This window comes from Columba livia, chromosome Z, assembly GCF_036013475.1.
Source record: "Columba livia isolate bColLiv1 breed racing homer chromosome Z, bColLiv1.pat.W.v2, whole genome shotgun sequence".
In the NCBI taxonomy this organism is placed as follows: Eukaryota; Metazoa; Chordata; class Aves; order Columbiformes; family Columbidae; genus Columba; species Columba livia.
The window spans coordinates 80,844,927-80,868,238 of record NC_088642.1 but is presented as its reverse complement, the minus strand read 5'-3'; positions in this window follow the sequence as shown (position 1 = coordinate 80,868,238).

Sequence of the window (23,312 nt, the reverse complement as noted above, 5' to 3'; positions counted from 1 at the left end):
GCTGACCTAGATGGGCTTTCTGACCTTTTTTCCATCCCAAAAAGCTTCCCCGTTCCTCTCTGGACTGGAAGTTGTCTGGCTGTAATTAGGGGTGGTTGCTGCTTTCTCTGGCTTCCTCCTCCTGCACGTTAGTTGTGTTTGGCGCAAGGCAGCAATGTTTGAGGAGCTCTTGTGCCCCTACTCCAGCACTTTGTTGAGTCAATCGGTGGAAAAAATGACAATACTGTCTGGCACGGAATACAGGTGTTAAAATACCTTTATTAAACTAGAGGAAGTAACACCTATTAGGAAGTGACCCTGAACTCACACATTTTATTATGGGTGGGAGAAGGCATTTTCCTTTCAGCATACTGTAAATGCTCTTGTTTCTTTCATGGTGTTTAACAGTAGAAATGGGTGCAATCTGTTTTTACTGCATGTTGTAGACTCGTGGAGCACTGAACAATGACTTAGCAGGTTTCTTGGGTTTTTTTCTCCTTTTTTTTTCCTTTTTTTTTTTTTTGTTCTGTTTTGTTTTGTTTTGTGGAAATTTAGCCAAATCATAAAAACAAACTTTAAACTCCACTGGCAACTCTCCAGTAGCAGCGTGTGAGGTTGTTCCTGTAGAGCTATAAAGAAGGAGAAGAAAAATCATCAGTCAGACAAACTTGAGCTCAATGACCTTCTTCATAGTTTCTTCTGAGAAATGACATTCTTCTCCATCAAGCAGAAATGAAGGTGCTGAGGAGGATGGAATGAAACCTCACTCATGCTCTTCTGAAACGTGTCCTTGCTGCTTACTGTGCTCACACCAACCTGCGGGTGCAATCATGCACGTCCAGCATCCACAACCATATAAAACCTCTTCAAAAGCGTAGTCAGTGCCCACTCCTCCATCTCCAAGTAAAAAGCACACTGGTTGATTCAAGATGTGTGTTTCTGCTCTTGGGGCTTGAACAAGAGAGCGTTATTTCAGAACGATCACAAAAATATGTTCCTAATATACAGAGATGAAAGAGTATTTCACATACAAGAGGAAACATTAAAATGTCCATCCATTTTACTTCACGTTGTTAAACACTCGGGTTCTGATTCAGGAAAGCGTTTCAGCACGTACCTAAGTGCTAATGCCTAAACTGAAAGAATTAGACCATCCAGGAAAAGCAGATACAACTTGCAAACACCAGTTAGTGCCTGTGTGTGTGTATGTGTGTGTGTATTATGCACCTAGAAAGTAAAACGTGGAAATCAGTGATACTTAAAAGACCAGGAGATAAAAAGAACACCAAATTAGGCGTCATTTTTTGTGATATAATTTAAATCAGAAAGGGAAGCTTAATTTTTGGCTGAATGTGAGATACTAAAGTAAAATAAAGTAATTTTGCTCTGCATTCAACACAGTAAGAAATCTCTGTGGAAAGAGAAACAGCATTCAGTGCTGCAAAACCCATCACTAGAAAATGTCACTGAATTCACTAATGTGGAATTGCTTGTGTCTTTGGGGGTAAATTTTTACTGAAAAGGGAGATTATGAAGAGCTTTGTGATTGACTGTAGTTCACATCAAGGCAGTGAGGTTTAGCACAACTCCCACCCTTTGAAAGGGTCAGTTGCAGCCCTGCACAGGTTCAGGACGCAGCATGAGGGACACAGACACCTATGAGGTGAGAAGAATAATTAGGTGATTAGTTGATGGAGACAGGGAGTAACTCACAGTCAACTTGAAAACCAAAAAATGTGAAAATATCTGGAGAGATCTGCTGCACAAGTTGGGAACACAGGAGGAAAAGCAATAGAAGGGGGTGATATGGGGTGAACAAGAAGGCAAGGGCTACCATGGGCTGCTGAGGTATACCTGAGATGTTTTTAGGTGAATAAACACAACTTAGGTCAGCTTGGCCTTAAGAATCAGTAAGACACAACGAGGGCTTGGGAAAACAGCTCCAACAAAAGGGCTCCGAGCTTTTCAGGATGGGCACATTAAAAAATTGATACTTGAGAGTACTTTCACCCTATTTTTTATGTAGATGTAAAACTTTATTCCCCCCCACACCCCATTATATTTTTGTTGCATTCCACACTGCTTTTGACACAAGCAGTTGCTCAGAGCATATTTTTTTTGTTTTCTATTTTGGTAGAAACCATTAATTCACTCTGAAGCATTGGAAAGGAGCTGGGAGCAATGGGAGACTGAGACTGTGACGGCAGCAACTGGATGTGTTAGTAAGTTTTGGTGTCTCTAACGTCTATGAGTCTGAGAGTTTGGTTTTGTGTGGGCTGGAGATGGATTTCTCTTGTGGGGCTGATGCTTAGAAATGCCCTTTCATCTACCAACTTCCGAACGACCTTTTTTTTTTCAAATCCCTGATACTCTGACACAATTGTTGTTATGCTTCATTTGACTTCTAGAGTTTATCTATGGAAACATACTAAAGAAAAGACATTCATGGTCAAAAATCAAATATCTAACAGTGCACCAATACTTGCAATTCAGAGTTGCTCAGTTTTCTTTCTTTAACTGATTCCTTTAAGCTGGCATCTCTCTGCTAATTACAATGAATTCACATTTTCAAAACGTAGTACAGGAGTAGAAGAGCTTTATGCTATGATTTACAGCCTTTCCACAGCTAACTTAGCTGCACGATGATAAAAATAAAATCTTCAGTATAAAATACTGCCACATGATCTCACTCCTTCATTTAGTCAAAAGAAACAAAAATTTATTTACGTGTTTTTAAACAGCAGAGACTGGTATTACACCCTTATTTCTTTAACAGAGACAACTCAAGAAGAAATCATACAGCATAAAATTTAAGGTAAAGTACAATGGATAGTCTGCAAATGAAAAAGTAGGTTTTGAGAAGATTAATTTCCCTAGGTTTCAGTCAGATAAAATAGTCTTCTGAGAAACTGACTACCATGTTTTGACTGTGACCACCAGACAAATACCACAAATAAAATATTTGCAAATCTTATAAAACACTCAAGTTGAGAATTAAAAGCATCTGTTTTCAAGAAATGTATTGTAATTAAAAGGACTTGAAGTGAATCAGAAGTTTGGACTGCCCAAACACTAAGTATGTCATAAACAAGCCAATTGATTGTTTCAATATACGGTGTAATGGATGGACTGCTACATTACAAGGCAATCATTCTCTCCTCAGGCTCTGTGCCTCACATAAACCACATCAGTAAAGCCAAAATGGTTCACTGTCTTAGCTTGCCCTCCAAGACTGCATTAAACTAGATTACTACTGCAGCATGATATGAAGGATTATTGTCTTTCTTCATGTGGATTTGTATGTGAGTGTATGTGGGTTCTGAAGCTTTATGTACATCAGTCCTGAAAAGAAGCTAACATAGGAGACAAAAATCTAGCCTATACAGCCATTATTTACCGTTGGCATGAGAGATAATCTGTTATATGGGACAGAAAAATAAATACATAGATAAATAAATAAATAAATAAAAAGATGGTAAGGATCATTACAATAATGTGAGGGAACTAGAGGGTTGTGCCCTGAACTTCTACTGTTCCGTGAAGAAGCTCCAAAAATCAGTGAAAACCATCCTTTGACATTTTTCTTGCATCTCTGAGACCATCAACATCTGAAGACTTCATTAGAAGCAAAACTGGCAAATGATAATGGCAATGCAAAGTGTTTGTCATTACAGCACCTACTATCTGCAGGTCTTCTCTGAATAACTAATGTCTAACATACACTTCTGTTGGGCACATTTTTTGGAAGGAAAATGGCAGCTTTTTTTCCTCACCCATGAAGAGTAACCACACTGATATTTAGAGCAGTGTTACTTCCATCTGGTCTGAAGAAGGAGTCACGTTCTTCTGGGTAGTCTCCTGCATTATGACGGAACATCAATTCTGGAAGCCGTTTGGGTTTCTGCAAGGAATTTCAAACACTCTTTTGAAACAACAAATCCTGAATATCTTGCACAAAACCAAACATAGATTCAAGCACGTGTAATGTTCTTGTGTGCAAATTCAGTGAGTAGATGTGCAGCATATGAGTCAACTGGACAATTCCAAGCCCACCTTCTTCCACTTTAAGCTTTGCTCCTCATTCTTTTTAAGATCTCTTTGTACAGGTACTTTCCAGGGAACTTGAAGGACACAAAGCAAAGTGATTGCACAAGAGAAACCTATATCCTACTTAGATTAATCGAAACATCAGCATCACCTGCATCCTGCGGACACTTCAATATGAGCAGAGACATTCACTTTCTAGTTTATAATCATACCATGGCTCCAACAGTCTCTTTTGCAAAACTATTGCAAAAGCCTCAATTCATTTCAAGGGGATCTGCCCTCAATTTGTTCATCACAGCACTCTGAGCATTCACACAGAGAGAACATGGCAATGCTGCTTGTATACAAACTGTGAAATGTAATGGGAAAAGGGTTATCTTTTGCAATTGCCATGTTGCTACATCTAGTCCTGGCAGCAGCCATTTTAGCAAAGCGCTGGAAAAGCAACCATTTTACAGAAAAGTCTTTTCTGTGGTAATGGAGATATAGAGGAAAATTTTATTCTTGCTTTGGAGTTAGAGCAACAAAAGGATATTAAAGGATTCAGGCAGCTGATAGAGCAAATATAGAGGCTTTTTGCTTTTCAGTAAATTTCCAAAAGAGTCGTCCTATGTTAGTGTGCAAAGAGATGAGCTAATTCTAAAATTTGTTTAAACTGTTAAACTTCTGTTAAACTTGAAGGGATTCTGATTCACACCGAAGTCATCCTGCCAGTATCACAGTTTTTATACTACAGTTCTAAATGGTTGTTACCAGCTGTGAGATTATAATGAGTCCACAGTGATTATAGAGCCTGATCCAACTTCTCATTGAACTTAGTGGCAATCTTCTTGTTGACTTCAAAGGCAGTTGGACCAAGCCCTAAGTTAGGACTTCAAAATGTCAAGTCCTGTGAAAATTCCATTGTACAAGCCAATGATAAATGCAAATGCAGATAATGCACCAAAGAAATATTAAAGTTGAAGACTTAAACCCCCCAAAAGCAGGAGAACTGTAAATTAATCCTATCATAGAAAATTATCCCAGCCCTCCTGGGTGGCACTTGTAGGCTATATTGCAGTCACTTGTATTTTCTTTATTGAAATTTTAATTGTATTTCTTTTTTTTTTTTTTTTCCTATTTTCCCTATATTAAACAATGTATTAATTGGATGTTGAGTAGAGCTTTTGATCTAGCTGACCTTTGGAGTGTACTGACATGTAATGATAGCAGACCTCCACAGCCCAAGCAAGATTTGCCTGAAATTCTAATGACAACTTTGAGCTCCCTCTCCCTGAGCTTCTTTGATGGCGTAAGCCTGACTGCCAAAGGGAACAAAGCTTTTTCATGACACACTATTCCCTGCAGGAGAAATGGAGAAAAAAAAAGAAAAAAAAGTCATTTGTGAAAATCATCTCTAATTTGATGAGCAAGTATTTACTCCAGAAATTACTTTGAGGAATAGATGACTACTGCAAATGTGCTGAGACGGTTAAAGGCTGGTTTAGAGTCAGTGGCTGTCCTGAAGCAAAACTGGGACTTTTTGTTAAATACAGGGGAATGCATTTTATGGAGAAAGGCTATGACAACACATGGCAAATAATTTGTCACCTGCCCTTCCAGGCGTACGGGCACATCCAACCATCTATGGCCACCTACACACCACCCACATAAACTTCCTGAACCTCAATTCTCCATCCATAAAATGTGAGAATAGCACAGCGCTGCTTCTCAGGAGGCTTGTAAGGCTGATGAACTTGAATCCTATAAGAACACTGATACTGCGTTTAATGGAGCTGTATTAGTAGCTAAGATAGATTGAGGCTTCTTCCTGGAGGTTCTGGAGAAGAGAGCTCAGCATCCAAATCTGCCTTAATGAGTTAAAAGAAGGGAAAGGGTCTTGTCCTAATGTTCGTTCTTAGTTAAAAATCTGTTCTTGTGGTATATAGCAGCACAGTATGTGCCATTGATAAATAATTTTTCTTGGCAGTGAACCAAAATGTTCAAACTTTTCAGGTCTCTCCATATGATATAAGTATTTCAACAGGCTAGAAAGGCATGCTGTTAGAAGGGCGTGCGTGACAGGACATATTAGCAATTCTTCTACAAATTATTTGATTTCATCTGAACCCTGTTCTGATTAACCAGGGAGAAAAGCATCGGATTAGATAGAACTTTGCTTGAGACTGAGCAAAGACGTTAGATAAAACCCTCTCATGCCTTTTCTTTTTGTTCCTTACTAGCTCTTTCTAAAGAATATTAGCAATGACAGTGGTATATTATGTTCTTCTGACTCTTTTTGTACTTAACAGTGTGCTAAACAGTGCTACGAATAAATCAAAAGCTAGCAGATTTCTACCTTTTAACAATAACAAGTCACATTTGTCTTCTCTTCTACTGCTTTCTGAAATCTAGATGAATTGACATCATCTTTTTGTAAGTATAAAAGGCATCCTGCCCTCCTTCTCTGCTTGATATCCTTAAGCTATTATTATTATTTGTTTGTATTACAGTAGCCGTCAAGCATCAGTCACAATCAAGACCCACCATGATATGCACTGAACCCAGCACAATATCAAACACTATTTTTCTGGAATTTTATGTTATAGCAACCAGCAGAAATGTTATAAAATAATCCCTATTTTAAAAGTCAGATAGTGAAGTGTAGGTCTTTAATGATATTTAGGTATTTAATTCTCTTTCCACAAGGAAGCCGTATTTAATGCTGGGGTCCACAGGTTCTCATTTGTGTGCCCAGAGTTGTTGCTGGGAACCACTTGGAAGAATTTCAGAGACAATGGTTAATACGGATACTTCAGCTTGGTAATTTCTGATTTAATGAAATCCTTTGCCCTGTTTTGAACAATGACACACTCAGCGAAAGCTCTTTTCCTATTTTGTCTGAAAAGCAGCTGGATTTCAGTATTTTTGAATCCGTTTAAGAAGCTGGGCATGTGTTTCAACATTTCACAGAAAGTCTGCAGATAGACTGGACATGAACCTAGATCATCAGTCCTGGTGACAGGACTATCTTCTTAAATATTTCCCATGTAAACCTTCCCTATTTAAATGGCTAGTAGTAATTATTTATAGAAAATAAAATCCTATCTGTCATGGATGACTAAAAACTGTCACTCGAGCATTTAGAAACCTGCATGTCTCCTTCGTCTTGGTGGTGTGTTGCTTAATTACTGCCTTTGCTTAGGAATCTCAGTTGCTGCTGGGCATTTGTGCTGTTCAGCTGTTATGAAGTGAGGGTGGAGGATGAAGAAGCATGCAAGAGCCAAGGTCTAGGGGCACGGGGCACAAGGAGAAGGGTGTAAGGTTATGGAAGAACAATGTCAGCCATGTGGCAGCTATAAAGCACACAAAGTACCTTTCTGCTCAGTAGAGCCGCAGCGACATGGGAACAGATGTCGCTTACACGTATCAGGCTGAACAGGGTGGTCAACTGCTAAAGGGCAAGTGTTGGGTGAGGAGTCACTGGTTATACTCGTGAATCAGGATTTTTTATTTCCTATAGCACTGCCTTTAATTAATTGCTGTGCACTTTGCAGAACCTGAATGTGATTTGGATGGACAGAAACAAGTTTCTCAAATCTCAAGTATGAAGCTCACATGATAAATTTTCCTCCAGCTCTGTCTGACAGGAGCTTCAAATCTAATGAGACCTTTCTGAGATTTCATTGGCAGCTACTTAAACTCAGAAGTCAAGGGAAAAGAAGTGGTGAAAGCAGGCTAACATGGAAACTTGATAGAGACATTTCAGAACTGTAGTGACATATCACTCTCCAACCTTAACGTTTCCCACAGCGGAGATGAAAGAAGCTTGCGCAAACGTCTGTCAGACAGGAAAAGATGATACGGTGTACATCATAACTCTGCCCTGCAAAGCACGGCCACACGGAAGGTACATGACCAAACAAATGTGAGTTTTTGAAGAGGAATGAACAGGCAGAAGTGAAATGTGTCCAAAGCCTGTTCCTTGCAGCTAGACCTTGGGAACGGGAGTTGGGAGACAAAATGTGTCTTTTCACTGACTCATTAACCTGTTGTATCACAGTGGAAGAGGAGCTGAAGAGCAATGTAGAGCATCTTGGACCACACAGCTCCGTCAGTCTCATCAAGAGGCCTAAAAACCTCTCAGGACGGGTGCTTGGGCACTCACACATACAGGCTCTGCTGGAAGCTACTGCAGGTTCAATCAGACTGTAAAGCAAACTATTGCCTCCTTTCTATCTTGTTTTGTGGTGGTTTTAAATTCTCTAACCAAACATACAACAAATTTTTAGCATATGCAGAGTATAAGCAGGCTGGTCCTTTACTGCGTAACCGCTCTAGAGCGTCGCTAGTGTGCTCAAAATGTTTGCCTTACTGTCAGAACAAACCTTTACCTGAACAACTTGGTTTATAGGAGAGAATAATGCAGGACAAAGAAATGGAGCAAACAGATACATCAAAACCTAACATTATTTACCAGAACCTTGTAGATTAAAAAACAGCCTATGGTTTTGGATGTTGGTCTTAATCTCCTACAAGCTTCTTGGCAACCTCAAGAAAGTCTCAATTTTTTATCTGCTTTCTCCCTTTTAGTGAAATGACAAAAACATCCTGCCTGTCTTTTGTCTTGGCTATTTCAACTGTGAACTCTTTGGACCCAATGCTGCTTATTTCATGCTAGTAGAGTAGGACTCCAATGTAAATTAGTGTTTCTTTGAACTTCTATAACTTTATAAATTTCTAGCTTTTACCATAGATCCTTATTCAACATGAACCATAGCTCATACATAAATGTCAATATTTCAGGGTTTCTTAAGTATATTGAACACCACCTTTAATATTTTTAAAGATTCTATGAATTTTTGTACCAGTATTCAATTTTCTGAAGGCCATAAAAGAATCAAATCTGGTCAAAAATATCAGCATAAATTGCCATGAATCTGTATGTTTTGGACAGAGTTAAATAAAGGTAGCTATTTAATGTTCAGGGTATTAGATTTTTCCTCACAGCTACTTTAGCTCATATCTGGGAAGGAAATAATATGTGATAGGCTACAGCAAGATAATTTGTGGAAACATCATGACAAAAAAAAACATGTTGACAATGAAAATCAAGTTGTAAAAAAAGACTGTTTCTCTTCCATAGAAATCATGTCTACTTGTGGATGCTTTCAGATATTTAAACTGTACTTTCTCCAGTCCTTGACCCACTTTCAAAGAGTTTTAAAAAAATTGTCAAAGGAAATAAATATGTGTTTTTTCGTGGAATTTGACATTGTAAGTCCAGTACATGGTAAAGGAAAAATGCCTGCTATCTACTTGAACCTTTTTCCTGCCGTGTCAGTCTGATGAGAAAAACTGTGTCTTGAAGACAAAAAGAATAGCAGGTTAAGAACAACATTAGAGATTGATTAACCCTGTATTGTTATCTAGCAAGTGTCAATAACAAAATGCTACTAGGCTCCTGCATTATTTCCTTCTAAATTTCCAGTCTCACACCTGTCACATCTCAAGATAACTATCCATCAAGGAGTCAAAGTGGCAAACAACTGTGTGGTCCCTTGATAAGGAATAGTGACACAATTTGTCTCCTTCTCTTCCCACAGATTGCAACTAACGGGCTAACAGCAGGTTACAATAGCATAAGATGGATTTGAATGACTCTCAGTGCTAGAAAGCATGCACAGCTGCAGAATAGCCTAAAGAAACACTTCAGTTTAGACAAAAATCTAAAGCAACATACAAAACTGAAACCTAATCAATCCACTTTAAGGGGATTTAATGGTAGTCTTAAAAGTTAATTATTGCACATATTGGAGGGTTATTTATGGCATATACTGCTCTGTTAATGGCAAACTATTGTAGAAGCCAAGACACAGCTTCTGCACTGGAAATAATATTACAGCGGATGCAAGCACAATAATATAAAGAGTATTAAAAGACTAGAAAATGTCTGTCTGGGATCATATGGCATTTTCCAAATGGTTTCTATGGCATGACATTTAGAAATGTTGAGTTTGTAACAGGAAAATATGAAATCAAATGCACAAATAACAAAGTTGGGAATTTGGAACAAATTCAGATCTGATTGAACAAACTTTCATCACAGCTCATTTTATTTAAGTTTAGAACATACGTTTTCACAACAATAACTTATTGAAATTGTTCAAACCCTCCTCATTCCCACTCCCTCCTTGCTAAAAAAATATACATATTAATCCATATGCAATGAAGAGTAGTGTTTCAGCCAGATAGGCCCCAGAAACACCATTAAAGTGGATTGAGAGGTAAAGCACATGTCAGCTGTTATGATACTTATCCACATGCCACAAATTTCAGATACAGTAAATTCAGTCTTGTGGTTATTCTGAAAAGAAAGTTTAGTACTGGAAGATCTGATAAACACAGACCTAAGATAGTCAAATGACCTTAACTCCCTGACTTTGTAAGACCATGAGAAAAAACCCAAAACCTGGTCTACCTTCACTCATGACTTTTTTCTTTAAGCTTACTCCAGATCTAACACAGTCTTGAGAAGCAGCTGGAAAAGTCATCCTGCTTTTCAGGTCCTGGGCAGCTGAAACAAGTCGCCTCAACTCCATCAACACCACCATATCCATGACTTTGCTCAAGCGAGGACGTGTCCCTCTGCACCTCTGTAAGGGAGGTGGGAAGGGGTTAATGTTGAGGAAGAAACCATGGCCCCTGTTAACATGGGAATTTGGTGCTGCTGCTGGATCTGCCTCTGATTCTCCTGGTTTCAGTTGCCAGAGTCCTGTTCACCTCTCTTTCCACCTGACTTCAATTTAACATGTTCCATTTCAGATGAGAGCTGTGTTGAACAGAAGCCAACAACATCTGGATTGCATGATACTGGCATCCATGTAGGAAGGTAGTAGGCTTTAAAAAAAATTCCTAGGATGGCTTCACACCTGAAAACGATTGTCCTCCATTTACTAGTCACTCTCTTGCTCTGATGCCTTTTGTTCTCAAACTACTAAAAGCTGCAAATGAAAAGGATTTCCTTGGGGAAAACAATGTAGTACAGTTCCCAGAAGTATTCTGCTCATGGAGCATGGACTGAGGCAGAATATTACCAGGCTGCAGAGAGCTATAAGGTAAGCAGATGATTTGGGCAGGAGGCCCAGCTTGTAACCTGTTGTGAGAAAAATAATAATACATTTTTAAACATAAAGTAAATAAATTAATAAAAAACAAAACACCACCACAGCCTTGCCCATTTTAACAGTAAGTAGTGCAATCAGCCAGCTCTTTTGCAATGCACCGTTGCAGAGAAAGGGCTGGATGACCTTGAAGAGTGAAGACAGAGAAATGTGGTGAAATTTAATAGTACAAAGTGCAACAGCAGGAACTTGGAGGCTAATAGCAGGAATTCCTGCTATCAGACGGAGTTCATCAGTTGGAGGTAATACAGCAGGACAAAGACTTTGTTATACTTATTTACACACTGTATGATTGTGAGTTAGTAGTACTGTAGCCACAAAAAAATGCAGAGATTATGTATTCCCATTGAAATGCAGAAGCATTCAGTCTGTTGTGCCAAGCATTGGTGAAATTACATTTGGACTATTGTGCACAGCTACAACCAGGCAGAAAAGAGATTCGCCAGGACTGGCACAGGAATATGGACATCCTGCTGAGACAGACAGGGAAACCAGGAGCCTTTCTCATGATCAGGAATTAAAAGGGTCTGGCTTCTTTTAATTTGCAAAACCAGGGCTGAGGAGGGATGTGACTGCAGTCTATAAATACATTAGTAGTAAAGAACAACTGCTGGTGAAGGACAGTGTTGGCATGAGAACAAATGTGTATAGACTGCAATGAGTAAGTCTATGCTTGCAATCATTGAGGACTGTTCCCAGGCATTAGAGGATTCTGCAACCCTTTCAGTAGCAGCAGAGAATTCTGCAAACTGAACTGCTCTCCAGACAGACGTTTTTACATATTTCCTGAAGTGCCTGCATGACCTAAACATATAAATAGGTCTGGGACAGGAGGTTCTAGACACGAAGATCCAGAAAGTACTTTTCCAGGGATAAATACAGTAAACCAGTGAACAGGGGACTGAACCCTCACCCTTCCTGCAGTCACAAACCTGAGATTCACACCTTTGCCAAGTCACATGCTGGGAGCATATAGATATAAATAAAGATACACCCAGCTACATTTGACAGGACAGCCAAGGCTGAAACTGCCCTTCAGGAATCCTACAAGTTGAGCTTGTATGGGAAGTAAAGGCAACATACTGGTTTCCTTTCTCCAGAAAATCTTTTCCCATTTTTCAACCATATTCCCCATGTTCTAAGTGTACTGAACTTCTTGATAGCTTGGAATTTCTGCTAAGGTCTTAGTTCAATTCAACTTTAACATAGTCAAAAAATCTTCCAGGGAGATAATAATTTTTTTTTTTTTTTTTTTTTTCCCCTGAGCCCCTTTTACTATATTACTGCTTCAATTCACTTAGGGGTGCTTTACTTATTTCCCTGGTGTTTGTATTCAAAAGTGACAGCAAGATTCAAGTCTTTACCTTCTTTTCTACACCTACTCAAGACAGGACAAAAATGTGACCCTGGCAAAATAAGGGAGGGGAAAGTGTCTTATTGAATTAATTTAATAAAAATCTACAGCACTGAAATAAGATCAACACCATGCAGAATAAAATTCTACCTTGTCTGGATAATGTGGTAATATAGCAGATTGTGTAAAAGCAACCAACCCTTGCTGAAAACTAAGTAAAAAGTGGCTATGCTCTTACTCTCAAAATCAATATTAATGTTTATGCAAGCCGTGGCAACACCTGTCTGATATATGGCAGAACCATGTGAGTTTTAAAAAATGCATTACATATTTTTAGGGCTTACCACACCAATAGCGCAAAGCATTTGACACTGTCCCACATGCCATCCTTGTCTCCAGATTACAAAGACATGGATTTGATGGATGGACCACTCAGTGGGTAAGGAACTGGGTGGATGGTCACACTCAAAGAGTTGTGGTCAATGCTTAATGTCCAAATGGAGACAACTGATGGGTGATCCTCCTCACGGGTTGGTATTGGGACCAGCACTGTTTAACATATTTGTCACTAATGCGGACAGCAGGACTGAGTGCACCCCCAACGCGTTCGCTGATGACATCCAGCTGTGTGGTGTGGCCAACATGCTGGAGGGCAGGGATGCCATCCAAAAGGACCTTGACAGGCTGGAGAGGTGGGCCCATGTGAACCTCATGAAGTTCAGAAAGGCCAAGTGCCAGGTCCAGCACATGGGTCAGGGCAATCCCAAGCATAAATACAGGGTAGGCAGAGAATGGATTGACAGCAGCCTGAGTAGAAGGACTTGGGGGTGTTGGTTGATGAGAAGCTCAACATGACCCTGCCATGTGAGCTTGAAGCTAGTAAAGCCAACAGTAACCTGGGCTGCATCAAAAGGACCTCATCTAAGTGTTCCTGCTCCAGCAGATGAATTGGACTAGATGATCTTTCGAGGTCCCTTCCAATCCCTAACATTCTGTGATTCTGTGATTCTGTGATTCTGTGATTCTGTGATTCTGTGATTCTGTGATTCTGTGATTGTGACCTGCAGGTCAGGGAAATGATTGTGGCCCTCTGCTACACTCTGGTGAGACCCCTCAACAGTGCTGTGTTCAGCTCTGGGGTCCTCAGCACGGGACAGACTTAGACATGTTGGAGAGGGGCCAGAGGAGGCCACAGAGATGATCAGGGCTTGAGCATCTGCCCTATGGGGACAGGCTGAGAGAGTTGGGCTGTTGCGCATGGAGAAGAGAAGGCTCCAGGAAGACCTTACAGCAGCCTTCCAGCATCTAAAGGGTACCAACAAGAAAGCTGGAGAGAGATTTTTTTACAATGGCACGTAGTAATAGAACAAGGCATGGTGGCTTTAAACCAAAAGAGGGTAGTTTTAGAGTAGATGTAAGGAAGAAATTCTTCTCTATTAGGGTGGTGAGACCCTGGAAGAGGCTGCCCAGAGAGGCTGTGGGTGGCTCATCCCAGGAGAGACCCCAGGCCAGGCTGGACGCGGCTTTGAACAACCTGGTTCAGTGTAAGATAACCCTACTCGTGTCAGGGGATTGGAACTAGGTGACCATTAGTGTTTGTTCCAACCCAAACCATTTTATGACTCTATGATTCAAATTGACCTCCTAGCTTTGTTAGAATTATTTCTACCATTCCTGACCACAAAGCAACTTCAGACAAATAGAATTTTTGACTATATGTAGAAGTCATAAACAGCTTTTTCTTACTTTCAAATGTCCATTTTTCTTCTTCAAAGCTGGCAATAATTATTACCTTGTACTAAAAACCTATGTGTTTTAAAATCTTCTTTGTCTCAACTTTGCATAGTTGAAAAGAGGTATTTTACATCAGTTGGGAAGAGAAATGTGGTGTCCTCATACTAATCAGACCCAGGCACAAGACCTTAAACCTGTATTTTCTGTTTTATTTGAGCCATTTTGTTAGAGTTTCTTAGGTCAGCGAAGACATCAGGGTGCTGTTTTGGAGAAGAGCAAAGAGGAGCATTCCTGTTTTCTTAAGTGTTCCTGGCTCTCAGCTGAGACAGGAGGAAGGGCATAAAACATATGAGACCTGAGTAGAACGCAGAGTATGAATGTGTAAAGATGACATGCATAAGTCAATTATATCTTTGCTACGTGTGACTAATGTGGCTATTTATCATACTTTCTTTCTGAAAAACCTTCATGTTGTACCCCTTGTCATTTTCTTCCCTTTCCTTTCAAATATTTATGCCTGTAGAGACAGCCCGGCGAACAGCACAGTATAACAATTACAGATACACCAGTTATGTTTGGCACTTCATCTGATCAACTACCTGTTTTATAGACAGGATTAGAAAATTTATATTACCATCTCAGGATCCCATTTTATGTCCCACTCACTTTTCTGGACAGATGTTGAATAACCATAAAAAAGGGGATTTTTTTAAGTGTTATTACAAGTAAGCTATTGCAGTGCTAACATCATCTGTCTTGTAGCAATGGGAACCCCAGGAAAGCATCTCCTCTTTCTGTCTCTTTCTCCCTTTAAATTTTATTTACAGCCTTGCAAGATACTTGCATCCACAGAACCTATCCTTGCAGACTTGACAGAAGATTAATGATATTGTGGTGTTCCTGAGAACAGAAATGTGTCTACCACCTCGGTGAATAATCTCTCTTTTCTCACATCAAAAGTGAGACAGGACCCATGCTGGAGGGAAAGGACACCAAGAAAAATCTGAGAGAGGGTCTCAGTGTGATTTTTTTTCTTGGGGGGGTCACGTTGTCTCATCCTTTCATCCAACTTCCCTGCCTTCCCTGTAGCCTTTGCAATAGCGTGGTTGCGGGGGACTGGTGGGGGGTAGCTTTTGTTCATCTGGGCATGGAAGGACAACATTCCTGTCCACTTTCTGCATTCTTGTCCCTTTTCCTTGCTAACAGTCCCTGCTTTTTTCTTGTGGATGGTTTCATTTAAAAAAAAAAAAAAAAAAAGCCTTTTTCCTGTCCTCTTCTTTGTTGTGAACCTGTTTCCAGTTTCTGCCTATCTCTCCCTCGCTTCCTTTGACCTTTTCCTCTCTCTCTTTTTTGTCCACGTTGGCAATCGTCTTTAGCTCATGCTCTTTTATGAACCTTCTGCTTCTTCTCATTTCAGCTCTCTGGACCTGATTTGCAGCTGCTGCGTTCTTCCTACAGCCGTTTACACATGTGCGACACAGGTGTAAAATACTACCATTTTCATTTATGCTGCTTGTAAATGTCAGCAGAAGAGAAAGGAGAACCTGCCCTTCCCAGAGTGAATCAGCAGAGTTTCAGGAGTGTCAGATACATGTGAGCAAAACCTGTGTGAATCACCGATCATTCCTAATCTACGCCTGATCTCTCACAAACCGTCTCATGCTATTGCTTAACCCTCCAGCTCTCCATTGTTCCCAAGGGTTCCTTCAGTCCAAACTTTCCTTTAAATAAGAGGATGTTTCACTTTGATTTGGGGGAATTATTTTTTCTTTTCTTTTTTTTTTTTATAACAGCTTCCAGACACCAGGAGAACTGAGCTAAAAATACACACATGGAGTCAGGTATCTCAGGTATCCACGTGTCATGTTTACCCCCTCTCACATTTGCGAGTGTGAATGGAGATGGAAAGAGAAACGTTACATTTATATTTCTGTTTAATGAAAAAAGCTACGCTGCATCTGACTACTTTCAGGTCAGATGTACTCTGAGAAGTCTACCTCCTTTATTTTAAGCTTAGTTCGGAAATCACTTTAAAAAAAATATATACAAATAAATGCAGGATGCAGGAGGTGACCTGTTAAGTGATGGAAATCCCACTATCGTAACTGTCTCGAGTGCTGGCACCATCCCCCTTTTGCATTTCCCACTCCTGCTCATGATGTGACACAGCCACAGTGGGAAGGAGAGATACTTGTGGGGTTCCAGTACACGGCACCCTGCCCTTTGCTCCAGGTTTGGTGACAAAAAGAGCGGCGCAGAGCTCAGTGAATGAACCCAACAGCCTGCAGGAGAAGGTCACCTACCATACAAACCCTCATTGTTAGCTCTTTCTTTGCCACCAATTCATTGTCAAGCTGCAGCACCCCTTCAGATATTCAGCTGTTGCACGTTTTACCACAGGCGACTTTGCAAAGCTGCTTATTCATATGTGTGCCCCTGTGATAAATTTTATCAGTGCTCAAGCTGGATGGTTTCACACGAGGCAGCTGCACAGTGGCTTTTTATCTGCTGTGGCACCCCACAGCCAAAACGCAACTTTTTCTTCTTTTTTTTTTTTTAATTTAATTTATGTTGTGGCATTTCTTGTCTGTAGATGTGAAGTCAGCAGTTTGTGCTCCCAGGGGAAGCTTACGTGGAAACAGGGAGCCTAGCCACAAAGTGAAATATGGTTGGGATAAAAGCAACAACAAATCATAATTAAAGAGTATTAACGGCTGTCTGCTTCTGAGCAGCCGAGAAGATTTGGTATCTGCTTTCTCACTTCTCTCACTAGTTGCACTCGTGGTATATACAGCTGTCTTAAGTGGCAACTGGATCATTTTCTCTGCATTTTAATGCATTCATTTTAAGCAAAACCTTCTTTCAGTAACAACTTCATTTAAGAGGGCTGCTGACCGGAGAGAGAGTGTGGAAACTCAAAATGTAAAGGCATTTTGCCTCTGACCAGTGATGGCTTAATATCTGTCTTCCTGTTCTATATTTACCTTTTTTTTACATCTTTATATGAATGTGTTTTTTATAGCTCTTCTAGAAGCTTTCTTATCAACAGCAATTGTCAGAACACTTATTTAGTGTTTATTCCTTTAATAATTCTGTTTTACAGTTCATACAACAAAACATCTTCCTGCAAAGTTCCCTGACTTTTGTCTGCCAGCATAAGTATTTTACACTGGATGAATAATATCATATAGTAAGTTTCCAGTGTCCCTAATAGAGATTTTTAAAGATCGTCTGCAGGAGTAATTCGACTTTTTTAAGCTATGTCAGTTTTCTTCTAGATGGAAAAGTTTCACTTACAAGTGCCTTTTTTTCAAGTTTCCTTTCTTAAGCTTTATCGTCCAAGAAAGTATATGGCAAGTAAAATTTTGCCTGCCATTCATCTGTCCTCTGAATTTTAAGGCAATGTGTATATAATACTCTCATTACAAAGGAAACAGCTATATTAATTAGACCAATTTATTTCTATAGACATAATCCAAATGAACAGCAGTCTCTAATGTTGTTTTGAGATTCTATCAAATTTATGAGGTCTTATATCACTGAACTGAGAAAAGAATACCATCCATGTACTGAAACTCTGTAATTTTATAGAGTTTTTTTATTATTTGCTCAACACTGATTTTTTAATTGGATTCCTCCAGCTGCCAAATCTGTACACGTAAGAGTAGTTATGGCTCTGAGGTAGTATACCAAAATATATATTCTTCAGGTACCAATATATATGTGTGTGTATACATAAATATATTTAACTCAATAAATATTCCTTTAAAATACCTCAATATTTAGCCTATCCTAGATGTGTATTTAGCCAGCCTACCTCCCATGTTTACCTAAGTGATTAGAAAAGTCTCTCGAGCAAACAGTGTAGGTTTTATAACCTTCCATGGAAGTTTCTGTAAATTTACTTTTTAGAGAAAAAGCTCACTTTGGCTCCTCACTTTGTTAATTTCCTTTTTTTCAACCACCCCCCCCCCCCTTTCATATATATAATTTTCCTCCTTGTCCTTCAAGAGGAACTGGATAAATAAATGAAAAGGTATTCCCAGTGTCCAGATGGTTTTGGATCAGGATTCATCAAGGGATTTAAACTTTAAAAAACTGGCCCCACTGACTGCACGAGGAATTACCATGTGCTCAGAGGAAGCCTTGTACTTAAGCTCCTTGCTGAAGCAGGAGCTGCAGGGATCTCTTTTGCTAGTAGACAACAAATAACTTGAGCCTTATATTACTAACAATGGAAGAAAATTAAAAATTAGGGATGTGTGAAAGGGTGTGCCGAATGGATGTCTAGGAATGTGAAGAAATGTGCCTTTATTTAAGATTTGGGTCCCCTTGTGCTTTGGACACAGAGCCTCAACTGATTTTATTGATTTTTGATGCATGGCATCCTGGAGCCATCCTTACTTTCCTATCTAGTGAAAGTAAGGCTGTACCCCGTGGGGAAGAGCAAAACCTAAGCAAAACAAAATGCCTCTAAACTAGCACCAGATTGAGCAAATAAAACATGAGGACTTGCTGTTCAAAATATGTTTAAGTGGGAATTGTGGGGAAATATGAACATATATAGTAATGAACTCACAGTACAAAAGCCGGGCTTACCGCAATTCAACCTCCAAACAATAGCTTTTTTTTTTTTTGCGGGCTTGATCCTCAGAACCGCTGGGCACTTTAAACAGTTTCCATTGACTTCTAGGGGAAAAGAAAACAGTCAGAACTTCACAGGACCGAGCCACATGTTCACAGCGAGCACGCGAGAGCCAGCCAGGAGCTCCAGCCAGAAACGCTGGCTGCATCTTGTTATCCACAGCGAGAGCCTGGATGTTAGACCTTGAGTTCCGAGATTGTTGTGAGCGTGGAGAAGTTACCGTATTTATGGAAATCAGCCTGGAAACCTTCTCTGAGTTCACCTTCAAGCCCTACCAACTCAGATTATGCAAGTCCATTAAGACACTTTGAATAATTATGGACAATTAAGGGATATGAGCCAAATCTGAAGCCTTTGCTTATTCCTTTCATCAATAAAATGTTCTACATGGCTCAGATGGAAAACAACAGGGGGGAATCTGCATCTTACAACAGCCTTATTTGTTAGTAGCCCTTGTCAATGGATTTTTTTAATAAGCTTGAGCCTATCAGCCTTTGCAAGTTGTAGCAGAAAAGGATTAAATGTCCCTAAAAACTGACCTTAGGGGAAAAAACAAGATTTTGAAAGACATTATTTGTAGAGGCCTTGAAGCAAGCAGTAAAAAATGAGCTTGTATTTTTTTTTTTGTCCTCAGCATCTACAAAGTGTAGTATCTGTGAGTAGTAAAGAGAAGCTTATGAATTCAGGAACCTATGGCTAAATTTGTCTTTCAGTTATGCTCTTTTCTAGAATTCAAAATGAACTCTGCAGATCCTGAAATCAGAGCATATCCCTTATGAAGAATTATTATTATTATTATTATAATTTTTGTGAAGCTAATCCCTAATCTTGCTGTTGTTGAGGAAAGTCAGCAAGATGTTTTTACTGTTATCAATGAGATATGTGAAGTATGAAAAACATAAAGTTCCAAGGAGAACCTACTACAAGACACCAGAAATGTACACTAGGAACCCTGTTAAAATGGTCATATTTAATTCAGAAAATGTTACCATGATGTGAATGGTAAGAAAGTTATGAAATGTAGAAATAAACATAAACATGTAGGAATCCTCTTTTCAGAAATGTTTTTAGACTTAGCCCACTGATATTTGCGGAGCATTTGTGTGATACTTGAGTACCGGAGATGAAGAAATGCAAAATATTGCAGTTAAATGTCAAACACGGCTGAAATGCAGAACAAACAAGATACAGAAGATTTGCCCTATACTTGCCCCTCAATAAGCAGTCATCTATTTGTGGAATATTTATATTATTCTTATTAATATACATGTGGAAGCTTTCTTTGAGAGTGGTTATTTGCAAACCATCTACAGCCTATGATTTCTAATGCTTAGAAAAGCATCGGAGAGTAAAATTGCAATACATTGAATTCATGGCTTTTGATAAAATTTTTCTAGCTATGCAGCACAAGGTCTTCAAGCACATACAGTATCTCAGATGCATCCTCTTAAAAAATAGCAGTATATTATAAACAAATGCAGCTGTGTTTGGAGCCCCTTCTGAGCTGCATATGAAGTCTATAAAGCAAGCATCTTTCACTTCTTGAAAATTACAATGCTAATTAAAAACTGCCTGGTTGATTCCTGGTTGTATTAGTAAATGAGGAAGACTTTATTCCACTGAAATGGTTTTTTGAGAGATGGCATATATGTTCTTTCACAACAGGATCCAGATAGAAGACTCTGAAGTTATTGTCTGTCTTTCCAATACTTCTTTGTTGTTACTTCCAAGATTTTCTTTCTAGTTCAGGACCTTGCAACTTCTAAAACTTTTCAGCAGCGTTTTAAAGATAAACAGATTGATTCCAGATTGTCTGCCAGTCATGCTATATCCTGTGTTAAAACTGATGATATACGGATGAGAAGAGATTCAGGTAGGACCCAAAGCACATATGGTCAACATATCTTGTACTCAAAGGAAATAAGAATTCAAAATTCAGTAAAACACCTTTGCCTTTCGAATCTTCTGGTTTAAACTGCACACTCTCCCTTCTTGAAGAATATAATGTAATTATTTTTACCTGTAGCTTTCTGTCTGTGAAAACACCAAAGAATAAAAATCATTTTCAGAAATGACGGAATATGAGAACCTCTGCTTGGTGGTAATATTGTTGCAAGTATTTGTTAGGCACCTCATTCCTCGGTCCTATTCCAGACAGATTCAGTCCTCAGAAAAATATCTGTACTCATCAGCACTGCGTATTAGAGATGAGATGTTACACTTCTGCCAAAGCATCCCATCTTGTGATCTCATCACTAGGAACAGCCACCATGTGTCTCCTCCATTAGCTCTTACTGCTGTCCATTCAGAGTTTGCAGCATGCCCAGCTCCGTCATATAAACCTTATAATTGCTTTCTATAAACTAGTGTATGTTTTTGTATGATGGCTGGTATACTAGTTATAAGGTACTTCTTTTTTAAGTAGTATTTAATTAAAAGCAGCAGTATTTGAAAGAAATAGTTCTGAATAACTCTTATTTTGAGCTCTCTGACAAACATACAAAGGAGCACTGATAAAATGTTTACCATTTTTTCACTGATACACAGGAATAAGGCATTATGTAAACAAGCAAATCTAACTTCTCCACAAAAACAAAACAAAACAAAACAAAATAATACAAAAAAACAACTCCAGAGTGCTATTTTCCCCTATTCAAGCACCAAGATACCTTCTGCCTTACAATTGGGGCCACAGTTACACACTGTGAAGTAAAAATCTTTCGCTGTGACCATCTGAGCTCATTTTTGAGAGTCTAAACCATGACCACACATATGTAAACCACCATCAGGCCAATGGTGAAGGTAACAAATATTATGACTATGATGTCTGCAATAATTAATATTTAGGGGGGATAAAGAACAACTGTGTTTCTAAGCAAGAGTTCACAAAGTTCACTCCAGAAAACATGTATAACACTAAACTGCTTCATCACGTGGAAAAGGTTCACCCACATTTTGCACATATGTTTGCACGTTTGTTATGTTAAAACAGATGATGATATCATTCACCTATAGCAAGATGGAGCTCTGCTGTATGACAAACAGCTGCTTTTGTGTTAAATCATCCCTGGCCTCTCTGAATTTATTCCTGTTGTTTCAAGGCTGTTCTCGCTTCAGATCTGTAACTGCCTCATTTCATTCATTAATTTAACCTCTCCAATGCAGTGGAGACCCTAAATTTCATTCTCCTCACCTTAACTTCCACAAAAGTTTGTGGCATTTCAAAGATGTACACTTCTACATGTACAACACTTGGTGAGAAGATGGGGTAGTATCTGCAGTCAGACCTCAGGAGGACTTTCCAGGCACTGCACATCACATCTCAGCCCAGGAAAATCTAAACAATCCCCAAGCAAAAAGCTTCATCACCACCATACGCAGCTAGATGTGTACCTCCAAACACACAGAGCATATGAGGAGAGACGGAACTTCAGTTACCAGAAACCAAGTTGGCTTCTCCAATGTGAGGGAGGAGCAGATATTTTCACTTAGAGTGACATATAGGTGACAGACAGCTAATAGGTGATAACAGAAACATTGCAACAATAATAGTTTTCCCGCAATCCTATTGAGCACACTAAGAATTTTGGTGATAATTTCCCCCCCTCAGTTTTAGAAGAGAGCTAATGCAGCTCTCTGTACAGAAATCCTGGGCTTCAAGGATTTTGTCAGCAAACGTTTTGAGTGCCACAGTTCAAAATGTGAAATTTCCCTCATCCCTAGGCACATCCCAGGCCAGGCTGGACGGTGTTGAAGATGTCCCTGCTCATGGCAGGGGTCGGACAAGGTGAGCTTTGAATACCCCTGCCAACCCAAATCATTCTACATTTGTAAAATAACCAGTGTCTCTCTAAGAAGGTTGGAGGTAAGCAGCAAAAACACATGGACAATATTTTAGGAGCCAACTCTTGCTTTGTCATTAAACTCATATCTGTCTATAGTACAGGTAGACACACAGACAATGAATTCCTAGTGATCTTTTGTTCATAGGGTCATTCAGAATTTTTTTTATTATTTTTTTCTCCTTGCTTTTCAAATGGAAAGATTACATGGTCACTTTTGTTTAACTGCTTCTGTTTGCCAAGAGAAGCTGTCTCAGTCCAGCATATACCCAGTACTTTCATACCAGAACTTGAGACTACCTCACTGAAACTGAGAGAATAACATTAAAAAATTGGATATCACTGCAAAAACACATACTTTGCTAGCCATGATTTTATAGGTCTTACAATAACTACATATTTTTATGAATATGTTTGAATAACAATAAAACAGCTATTCAAGAATTCTGGTATTTGGACGATCAGAAGCTTCCCATAGAATTAATAAAAGCAGACCAACATTTAGGCCTTTGCACTACTGAGTAGCATTTCCAGGATTCCCACTACTA